General features: G+C 40.0%; 1 long non-coding RNA gene across 1 annotated transcript in view; it reads right to left on the bottom strand.

Moving 5' to 3' along the window:
• Positions 1-10510: 10510 nt before the first annotated feature.
• The window catches only part of LOC147752593 (uncharacterized), a 47842-nt gene continuing 47545 nt past the window's right edge, over positions 10511-10807 (bottom strand). The window contains exon 3 of the long non-coding RNA XR_015313639.1: positions 10511-10766. This is a non-coding gene — a long non-coding RNA (uncharacterized LOC147752593). The remainder of the gene's footprint in view (positions 10767-10807) is intronic.

Here is a 10807-nt window from a genome sequence, read left to right on the forward strand (position 1 = left end):
CGCAAATTTAGCAAAGTCGCATAGAAAAGCATAATATGCACAGGCTAGTGAAGAATGCCTATAGTAAAAAATTAATTTATGAGATTATTCAGGGAAGAGGTGCCAAAGATATGCTCTGAACGATATAGTGGTTGTTGGACAAAATTGCATATGTTGTTGAAGTTGTCGTAAAGCAAGCATCGTTCGTTTCTCGACAATGATGAAATGTTGACTTTCGTTCGTTGACTGGATCTCCCCCCATTTCAAGCCTACATTTCAAGGAGTTCGTCGGTGTAAGTTTTTCAGACTTCCATTATCAGAAGAGCTCTACTCATAGCGAGCAGTTTTACTGAATGCATGATTTTTGTGGTCGATAAATCTGACTCTGAACGTTAAGTTCTTAGTGTGTCTCCTTGTTTTGGTGTAAGGGCGTATAGGTTGTGGTGTCGTTGGCATAGGTGAAGCGGACTGAAATACGTCTGATTTACTCAAAACTATATAGCGTCCAGAGTTACGATTTTACTTTGGCAACCAACGTATCCCCTTCGTTCATTTAACACGGCCGACATAATTAGCAATTACCGTAATAAGAGGTTTCATAGATTATGCACGTAATACTGCCCCGGTAAGCGGGGCATGTACTTTACTTTAAAACTTAAGACTTAAGAGCGCCTTTCGCGACGAAAAAGTTCTACTGAAAACATCTATATATAGGACGTAGAATTAGATAACGTGACTTTCCTGAATCTGTGTCGATGTTATTATGAATTCAAATAGAAATTGTTTTAGCGGACTGTCAAACAACCGTCCTATTTGCCAGTCAGGAAGGGACGAAGCATGAGGTAAAGAGACGAAATTCATCTCCTGCTTCTGTCTCGTTTGTCCTACATTTTACAGCAAACCTTGTGGTACATGCGAAAGGCCAAACGCTAGCGCGCAATGCCAATGATTCACATGTCAAAAGGTCAAAGCAATGAAATACAACTACCATGCTTAGTTCAGTGAACGCTTAACATTAAACCTATCACTACCCGTCAAGATAACTGTTCGCAAGAAGTTCGGGTATGCGAACGCTGTCAAAGTTGCGACCTAAAATTAATGTTAAACTATGGAAACATTAACATTTTTTCAGGACCGATCATTTTAATCAGGCTCGATGGGCATGAATGGGAGTGTTATGTAAAAAAAATTACAACGAAATATGAAATAAATAATAATGTATGAGCAAAGACAAGAGGGAAAAAAGAAAATGTAGAAAGATGACAAGAAAGGGAAAGTTATTGCGGCGAAGATAGATAGTAGCAGAAGGGCTTAGCAAGCTTTTCAATCTTAGGCTAAAGAAATTTAAGGCGTACCTCGATGCGCGATCAAAAGTAAAAACGATCTTACGTTTCGATAATAGTAGGAGGATTAATTTGGTGTACAGGAGCGCGTGCGAACAGCGTTTTATCATAAGCGGAAGGCAGTCCGAGTGGCTACGCTCGATATTGGCGATCCAGCAGCTACTTATCTCTCCCAGTAGTAGTACAAGTCTGTTTCGAATTCCCCTCATCGAAGGAACACCGTCCGCCCCAGTATATTTCTGTTCAGAGCCAGATTGGGTCATCGAATCCTGATCTATCCTCTTTTTCTGATCAACGCGTTTTCTATTTAGCAATTTTTCTCTAATAATCCGACAGTGAATGCTTATTCATACTGTGTTTCGGCAAGCATGCACTGTGCTTTGCAGAATATGCATACTATTCCGCGTTAGGCTTTTAATAAGGTTGTATACATTGTCACGAATAGCATTAGGTTACATTGTGGATATGTATTATAGGCCGAGTTGCTCCTTAATAATAGGACTATCCTTTACTATCTGAATGCGCCTTTTTACGAGTTCATTTAAGTGAGCCTGCAGACGAATGCGATAGACTCTCGCCTACTTCCTAATGGGCTCTGGCCCTTTTCGAATTCCTGTGCATTCGAGAGCGTTCCATTATCAACTCAATTCTCTAAAGTCTATTTATCTTATAATGAAAAATTCTCCATATAATAGTTGCCTATTGTGAGATGCAAGCTTTTAGACACCGTTTTATGCAACTAACTGAGCCGAGAGCCCGTAAATATGAAACGGGATAGGTTGCAAATAGTATTGGTAACTGGGCGATATATAAGCACCAATGCATGGCCCTCAGGAAGAGTTTCTAGCCAGTAACCTATTACAGTCACTATATGCTCTATTCACTTCTACTAGCGTTACGAACAGTTGGAAAAACAAAGCATCTATACAAACTACTAGTTATGAAACTACTTTTGCGTGATTTATAGAGTTTTTGATAAAGTTTTGTAGTTCCGAAGTATATTGTAAGTTGAGCACTTGGTGAAAAATAGATCAACATAACTTTTCCAGTTCTTAACTAAAACACTGGCACGCACATGTATTGTTTAACAAGTGAAACCAACTAGCAGTGCCGGCGCAAAAACGTGTTCTGTCGCGCAAAGAAATATAGTAATGCAGGCTTTATTATTATTATGCAATACTAAGTGGAAGTCCAGTGGGTCTCGTCTCAGCCTTCTTATTCTTGACCATGTATGCCATCTGTGTTCGTATGTTTTTGTTATTGTCGTTAATATAAGGAATTTTTTATGGTTATGAACCCTATTAGACTCTTGGTATTAAAAATTATTTTGAAGCACAGTCACTTGGCCATTAGGCTAAAAACTATGCTTGATTTGACCTCTTGGCTTCAAAACGCTCGTGGCCACTCAAACAACCACCGAATGCAGCATAATCCAGTCCCTTATCACCTATTTGCCTTTTACGCCATACTAAGCCATTGTGAAAGGCACTATTGGCGAGCTGAGATGATTTCTGGGGAGACTGTAGTATTGGGTTAGGATGCATGCTCAAATATGTTACGGGCTGCTTCCCACCATAGTTGGAAACTGCCGTTCCGAGCATCGCAAATGGAACCAGCCATCCAAACTTTCCGTCTGCCTTCCTATAAAAAGAGTAGCTGCGCTGCCAAGCGCCACTTCGATGTTTAAAGGAGTTTTCAGCGGGCGAATGGTGTTGAGGTTTTTTGAAGTCTGCCATATTCAGTTGTTCGACGCAGCAAGACGACCAGAGCGGGTGCTGGCAGCCACGTCGCCGTCACTGTACGACATGACGTTGATGATAGAGCTGCCGGTTTCTTCTTCTTCTCTTCCTTTGCTCTGTACTAGCTGTTTGCCTGCGAAACTTATAGCCTACCGGTGGTAACGGCAACAACAGTGAGTCATCTAATAAAAACTCATAAACGTCTACGGCGGCAGCACAGGGCGGTGCTGGTGCCAACCTAGCCCAACTGATTGCCCCATCTAGTTGAACAATATGGAGATGAAGATGATGGTGTTTGTGGTCACCGCTGCGGGTACGCACAGTGTGAAATGAAGCCGAAGGAAGAGAGACGAAAAAATACAGGAAAAGCCTGCACTATGACGACTACAAGGTCGAAAACCAAAATTTAAAAAAAATATATTTTTTTTTTCAACAACCATGCTACCCTGGGTGCCCGACGAAGCAATGCTCTTCCAATATGCTTGCAATTCGCTTTTTTTTCCGATAATTTCTTTTTCTTTTTAAGTAAGGTCGGTTACATGTACCCATTTTCCTCTTTCAGGCCCTGTCTTGTTTCCTTTTTTTGCACTTGGTTTTGTTTTATCACAACCCAGTCACAATATCGTCTTGCTATGGCGCTGGCATTCCTGAAGGAATAAGAAATGAAGGCAAAAAAGGCCATCGCAAAACCGATGCAAATTGGGTATACGTACGAATACGATATAATACTTGCAAGCCTTCATAAAACAGAAGTATCTAGGTATGTTTGGACGGTAGACAAACAGGGATGTGCGCTAAAGTAACGTATTATTTATGTGGCAGAAGTTTATGCATAGTCTCAACTCTGCTAAATTAGCTTTACCATGCCTCTTTAAACTTCTGCTTCTTGTTGAAGTTTCCATAGTACCTACGGTATCTTAAGTAGCTTATAGCATGATAGCGGTCGCGGTCGTTGTCCACGATTTCTGTCAATAAATTCTTCTCAGAAGATCAAGCGCCAAAAAAACATAATAAAGTAATGTGATGAAAGAGACTACGTTTTTCTAGAAAATGTCGGTCGGTGCTTACAGAATAGCCACTATAACCCTTACAGGGTACGAAGTAACTATTGGGGATTTGAATGCGGTTCATTTGTATGTACTTCTAAAAGGACAACTTTAATGTAATACAGAAATATTATATGCACATGGTAGCCCTTTGGCACCGTCACTAATTTATAGATTTTAGTGGAGTATATTAAAATAATAGTGGAGTATAATAAAATAAATGCCCGCTGTGAATGTCCTATGGCTGAGTAAATAAGTTATCGTCTTTTTACTCTAAGCTTAACATTGTTCGTCCAAACAGATACGATCTATTTCTAGGCTTGCTTTTTTCTTCGCGCTTCAAGCAATATTGTACACGGGGCAACAAAGTAACATGGCGTATGCCTATCAAGAATGTGTAGAACATCGCGTTGTTTATTTATAATAGCTCGAATTTAGCTTTAGGTCCGAAAGTCTTCGACGGTCGCCACGAAACGATCAATGCATCTATTGCTCTCGAATCTAAATAGCATACCGCATAACATGCCTCGGTATGAGGAAATCTGCCCAAGTATACATACAATCAAAAACAGATGGTTTGCTTTGCAATACTAAAAGCTCACAGTTAGAAAGCCAGCTAGAAACTGTAGTAGTAGTAACGTCATATCGCCTTTGCTTTTGCAGAACTACCCAAGTTATGAAGTAGCATGGCCAACTATGTTCTAGTGGTATCTAAGATTCCAAAACTGATCTGGCAAAAAATTATTTTATATAAGCGTCATTCAAGATGGAGTCCGCGTTTGGTCATTTTGGTTATACGGGACACTGACTTTCACAGGCCTCTGACACTCATCACCGTAGCATGGATAACCAGAGAACAGTGGCCGACATGATATAGATATGGCAAACATATTGTTGCGGTCTCTATCACGGAAGTTTAAGGAAATTCTTCATCAGTGAAGTTCCAAAACTGTTTCTTTTTTTTATTTAGTAGGCTTCAGAAATAATGATACGGCAACTAAACTAAGCATTCATCTCATATCGTTTACTCTCACTAAAATAAATGTTTGACACGATTCTCAGGGAGCGCTCATTTAGGATAAAGCGTCGCTGCGTAGATAAACATGGCAATACATCATATCTAGACAATCTATTCTTTTTAGATTTCAGTCAACCTGTTAGCAATGTCCGTAAACGTTCCGGCCCAGTCACCCCATCAGCACGCTCTTCCTGTAAAGCCCCACTTGAGACACCGACCGACCGACCGACCGACCGATCGCTCAAATGTCCTGAAGGTCGCCTTTTTCTTTAAGGGGTGTAGGCTGTTACTCTGGCGGTAGGACCATTTGACAACATGGATACACTTTGGAAGTTAAGCATTGACAGTCTCAGCACGAGTAACAATGTTAGCGGAAGGTCCGCCATCTGAGTAATAAAGTCGAAGGTCTCAGAAGCGCTGTCAGATTACACCTTAACCGCTGACGTGAGGAGGCTTGGCCTGAGTTGAAGGTTTGCAACAATATGGATCCCGTGATATGGTTTCCTGAGAGCTTGCAGACAGCAACTGTGGTGACACGGACAAGCCAGAAAAAGAGCGAGGTTAAATTTGTCACATTTTCACAATTTGTCAATTTGAGACAATAGCCGCTGCCTGGCCACAATGTCATAACATAAATGACTCAAATTTTAATAACGGGATTTCGTGACATGTAAATTATTGTTTTCCAGCCTAAACGCGTTATTGATTTATAATTGAAAGGAGACTCTAAGCACTTCCGTTGTGGAAAAAAGAGTATAGATGCCAATATATCGGTATGTTCCTTTAGAATTCTCTGAGAGCTCCTCCTTTTTTTATACTTTATTTATTTGGCGCAAACGCTACTGTGAAATCTCGTTGAAGACTAGTTACATGAACGTAGGCGTTTCTTTCTGTAGCAGGCAATAATCAATATTGGTGCGGGTCAGCTGTTAGAAACAGTCTCGACAAATATCGTTAGCTGAAGCCGTAGTGTAGAAGCGTCCTAGAAGCGTCAAATTCAACGTGACCAATATGCCACTATTTCATAGACGAATACCTGCTCAAAGTTGATTTCCTTAATTAAGGCAATAGATTGCTCGTTTTATGAACGTTTTGATACTGCTCGACTGAGCCTATTAGCTTAAGCGTTCATCTGGACTACCTATATTTGAGCGGATTAAGTAAACTTCCCATTCTCACAACTGTTATCCACAGCTGATAATGTCTAATCGTTTCGGATCCAGATACTGGTTCTCTCTGATTGGCACTAATTTTGAGAAACGAATTACGACGGAACGGCATGGCGGAATGCCGTCAGGAGTTCGCTACTTGTCCGAGGTCGACAATGGAACACTGCCTGACGTCGTTGCCACAGGTCTAAAAAAAGAAAGGACGATCACTTGAAGTCCAAGTCTGTGTAGATGTTGTCATCGAATCATCTTTTCTGCGCCAACCATTGCCAACGACAAGCCATTCGTCGCAGGAAACGTCAACAAAGTATAGAGGTTCCCTTTGCTCGCGTCTAAGAAGAATACGGGGCATTCGAGCCTAGCCAGGTAAAGGATCGCGTCCAACGCAAACCACATTTGTAAAACATATAATGAATTAGTGGACTTGTCCAATTTGGAAACCTGCCAGCCAGCAAAATGCACGCTGCCTGATTGACCCCTAAGACCACTAATAAATCTTCCTCGGAACTGTATTAATATGTTACCCAGTTCACACTAAAAAAATAACCACGTTCAATTCAGTCATTATTTTTGTAGGGCCATTGTGGCAAGTTCCTGTGTCAGAAAAACGACAAATTTCCGTTTATCTAAACTGTCGTAGCATAGACGATGCGGTAGTTTGCGTGATAAAGCTCGACCTGTTTCCAAATGTTGAGATCACATACGTATTGGTTTTTGCTAATAGTTTTCTAACATAGCGTACGCGTGCGAGACGCCGGGAACATCAATAATCGATTGGTGATAATAATGATGGTGATGGAACGGCAAGAACAAATCGAGAATGACACTCAGCGATAATAGGCCAAGCCAACCTGGCACGGCAACCAACCTTTCTTTTCGTTCAATCTCCCACTTCCCCTTTCAGGCCCATGCCCCGTTTTATAGCTAGCTTTGATACTATGTGAGCCTCACAACAAATTTTTCGAAGTTCGTGAGTGGCTTTGTTTGTGCATCAAAAAACGAAGTTGGAGAGAGTTCATGCGAGCGGTGCTTCTATTGGACTGGGCAAGGTAGAAAGCTGCCAGTCTAGAAGAAACACGGACAGTTCTAAAATACGATGACCGTATTTACACTTATAACACCCCATTTCGGTAACATTGTTCTTTTCAATAATCGTCAAACAATGATCAGTCTCTATTGCAAAGTATAAAAGCATGAACCTGTTGTTTCATCGCCGAGCCGTTTGGCAGGTGTCTAGTCGGCCAAATAAGCATTTAACATTTAACCAAGGAAATCATTGTATGCTCTAGGCAGCTATCGTCAAATCGACATTTGTTCGCGCCAAAAATAGGACCTGACGCCCGTCACAACGGCTACTTGGATTCCTCGACGGACACGCACAGAGTAGTACCTATATGTACACAAACTGAAGTTCACAATAAAATGATCCACTAATTTCTCATTGACGTTTTATAAGAAAATGCCATCTATTTTATACAAGGATGAGATTTCACTTCATTCGTTGTTAAGTAAAACGTTTTCGTTGAAATTATAATTACACATTATATACAATCTCTAATCTCTGTATCGTGATACATTCTGATAGATTTAGACTCGCTCAGGTGGTTGTTTTAGCCAATTTTTGCAAGGCGCGCTTGCAGCAAGTCGGAACCTAAGGTAGAATCTTTTCGTTTAGGACCTAGCTTGCCTAGGACATATAGGTATGTTCAATATCATTATACAAATAGGCAAAAAGAAATGTTTTGTCATTAATGAGCATATGCTGTTGATGGTAGACGTAGACGCTATTCGTACAACATTTGTATAGTAATGAACCAGCTACACCACCCTCTTCCGTGCTATGGGATACGAGTTAGGATGCTGGACAATAAAACGTCGATCCAGGTCCAGTCCTTACCTAATCTACTTTCAGCTTTGTCGTTAAACGCTATCAACCACTATTACTGATTTTTCTAGTGCAGAATCTGTTTGCTGAAATCGTTCTTATAGTTGTTTTCGTTTAGTTAGAGCATTAAAAAAGAACAACAGACTTAGATTCAATTAGTTCCACCGTTGTGTGTGGTACTCCGAGGCCGAGTATGTAGTAGCAAGTTGATGGTGATTACCATGAGGATGTTGAAGATAAGAATACGACGAGTGGTATCTATTATGAACAACAATAGACCACCGATGGAGTATACATCGGCTTGGAAGTGGGTGACAGCTGTTTCCTGTTAGGTCTTTCTGGTTGTCTCATACTTGCTGCTATCATTCGTCCGCTCAGAGATGGACTGAGATGCTATGGATTTTCTTGCCACTCGTTCCAGGTAAACGTGACCAATGATCAGGACAGCTGAGGGCGCTAAATAGTGCGGTATAGAGAGAGAGGCATTGTATTTCTGGTTAACGATTACACACCATCAAGTGATTTGGAAGCTGATCCTGTCGTCGAGATGTGCAGGCCGGGTCAGAGTCAAAAGGACCAATGATATTTGGGAGCACATTTCGTCTTCGAAAGCTCAATATGAACATAATAGACAAAAGAAGTTGACAATTTACAAACGAAGTAAAATTGACGGATTTCGTTAGAATTACTTAGATGTAATAGTTCCGTAATAGAAGCGCAAACGACCGAATCTGTGCTATCAAAAAAACCTATTTTGCAAACTTCAGTTTACAAACACGTGAAAAGGTGATAATTAATTTCGTCTGTTTTGTTTTAGCAGCTTGAGTGACTATGAATTTTTATTTCTTCATTATTCAAAGCTGAGCTGACCGGTTCTTCCGCTATTTTTTCTATATTTCGATCTATATTAGGAGTAATGATATGTCTCTGCCACATCCCTTACCTTTTTTCTGCAAGAGATTTACCATACTAAACAAAAAAAAAACATTCAGTGCGGCAATCAGCTGATATATATTTATAGCACCACAACTTGTTTGTCATAGTAAACGAGGCCGTTGCTTTATTATACTAAGTGAATGCTACTGTCGAAATTTTCAGGCTTAGCAGGTCGAAACTTTGAAGGTCTGTCATCCATCTTAAATAAATACTTTTGTTGATTCAAACTTTTCTACCGAGTTGTGATGTATAATGATTGTATTTTGACTAAATATATACTTGGTTTTAAGTTTAATGTCTCTCACGGTTCCGCTGTTTTCCTACACCGTTGGCAATATTTCATTGATTTGCACAGGAAAGTACTTTTAATTTTATCGGACTTTGTGTAACTGGGTCTTTTTAGCTGATATCAGAAACTTGGCTAAATTGTTTCGTTACGTAACTTACGACAATATACTCTTAATGATTTAAAGCAGAAAAGCTCTTTAAGCAGCAATATCAAACGTAATATACAATTCTTCTCTTCCTCGGAAAAATCATCTTTTTCATAAAAGATATATATATATATATATATATATATACCCCTATTCATTTAGTAATTACCTGCCCATAGTACGAGTGAGTATGATAATTTAAGCTAAACGTTCCGTAACTGGCCGCTAGTTTGAAGACCAGAGAAACCACTTCTATGATGGAACCTCACCCTTCTAATGTATGGTCGAAATGACCATAAAGCTGCTTTAAATTTTTCACCCATACACTTCGTACTGTGGGTTAAAATTGTACATTTTCAAGCTAGATAATCAAGTGGCTTATTTACTGCGTTCTGATGACCTAAAGTTATTGTTTTTGAGTTCGGTGAATAGTAGAGTCATCTTCAGACATTTCTAGTCGGGTCATCTAAGTATCAAGAAAGATACCGAGGTCATCACTTGTGTAGCCAGAATGATAAGCAATTTCAAGAATATAGCTTTGTATAGCATTAGGTTCGTGACCTACACGATTTAAGGCTACGTCAAATAATATGAGTCACAAAAAACGAGAAGACTTTAAATGCGCAGTTCGATATAAGAAGCTGTTAAATGACTCAGAGAAGCAATAAAATACCCCACAATTTACCTTTTTTGTTACGTTGAACTTACATTGGACGTTTAGCAATTGGATGAGACGAGAGTTCTATTACTACCCTTGTCTATTGATTGGTTTCGACGGTTGGACACCATATGCCTATATCTCCGTCCAGTCGGGCAATACGTATAGAGTAATCGTTAAACATAGGCTATAAGCAAAGGATATATTTATTCAGTAGATCTGTATTTCTAGTCATATATTCCAAGTTGACCAAATACCTCTAGTAATCCACAAATGTGACTCAATCAAGCGTAGTTTCGTGTAGATTTGCTATGACAGCCTGACGAGGTTAAATAGTAGCGAAGTTATGAGATCCTCTGTCTTTAGATCTGCAATATAATGGCATAATGAATACAAATTGAGCGTTGCAGGTTCAAATCCTAAAGGTAGATGAGACGTTGCCGATCCTCACCGTAAACAATATGGCACCCATCATAGCAATCCCTTAAACACCTATTCAAAGCATCCCTCCCAGCTTAAATGCTCATCAGGGCGCACGCCGAGCTTGATATTATACTGTCTGAAAGTAACAAGACAAGTAACCCAGTGAAAGAGATCAAC

Source organism: Varroa jacobsoni, unplaced genomic scaffold (assembly GCF_002532875.2).
Source record: "Varroa jacobsoni isolate VJ856 unplaced genomic scaffold, vjacob_1.0 scaffold_1143, whole genome shotgun sequence".
In the NCBI taxonomy this organism is placed as follows: domain Eukaryota; kingdom Metazoa; phylum Arthropoda; class Arachnida; order Mesostigmata; family Varroidae; genus Varroa; species Varroa jacobsoni.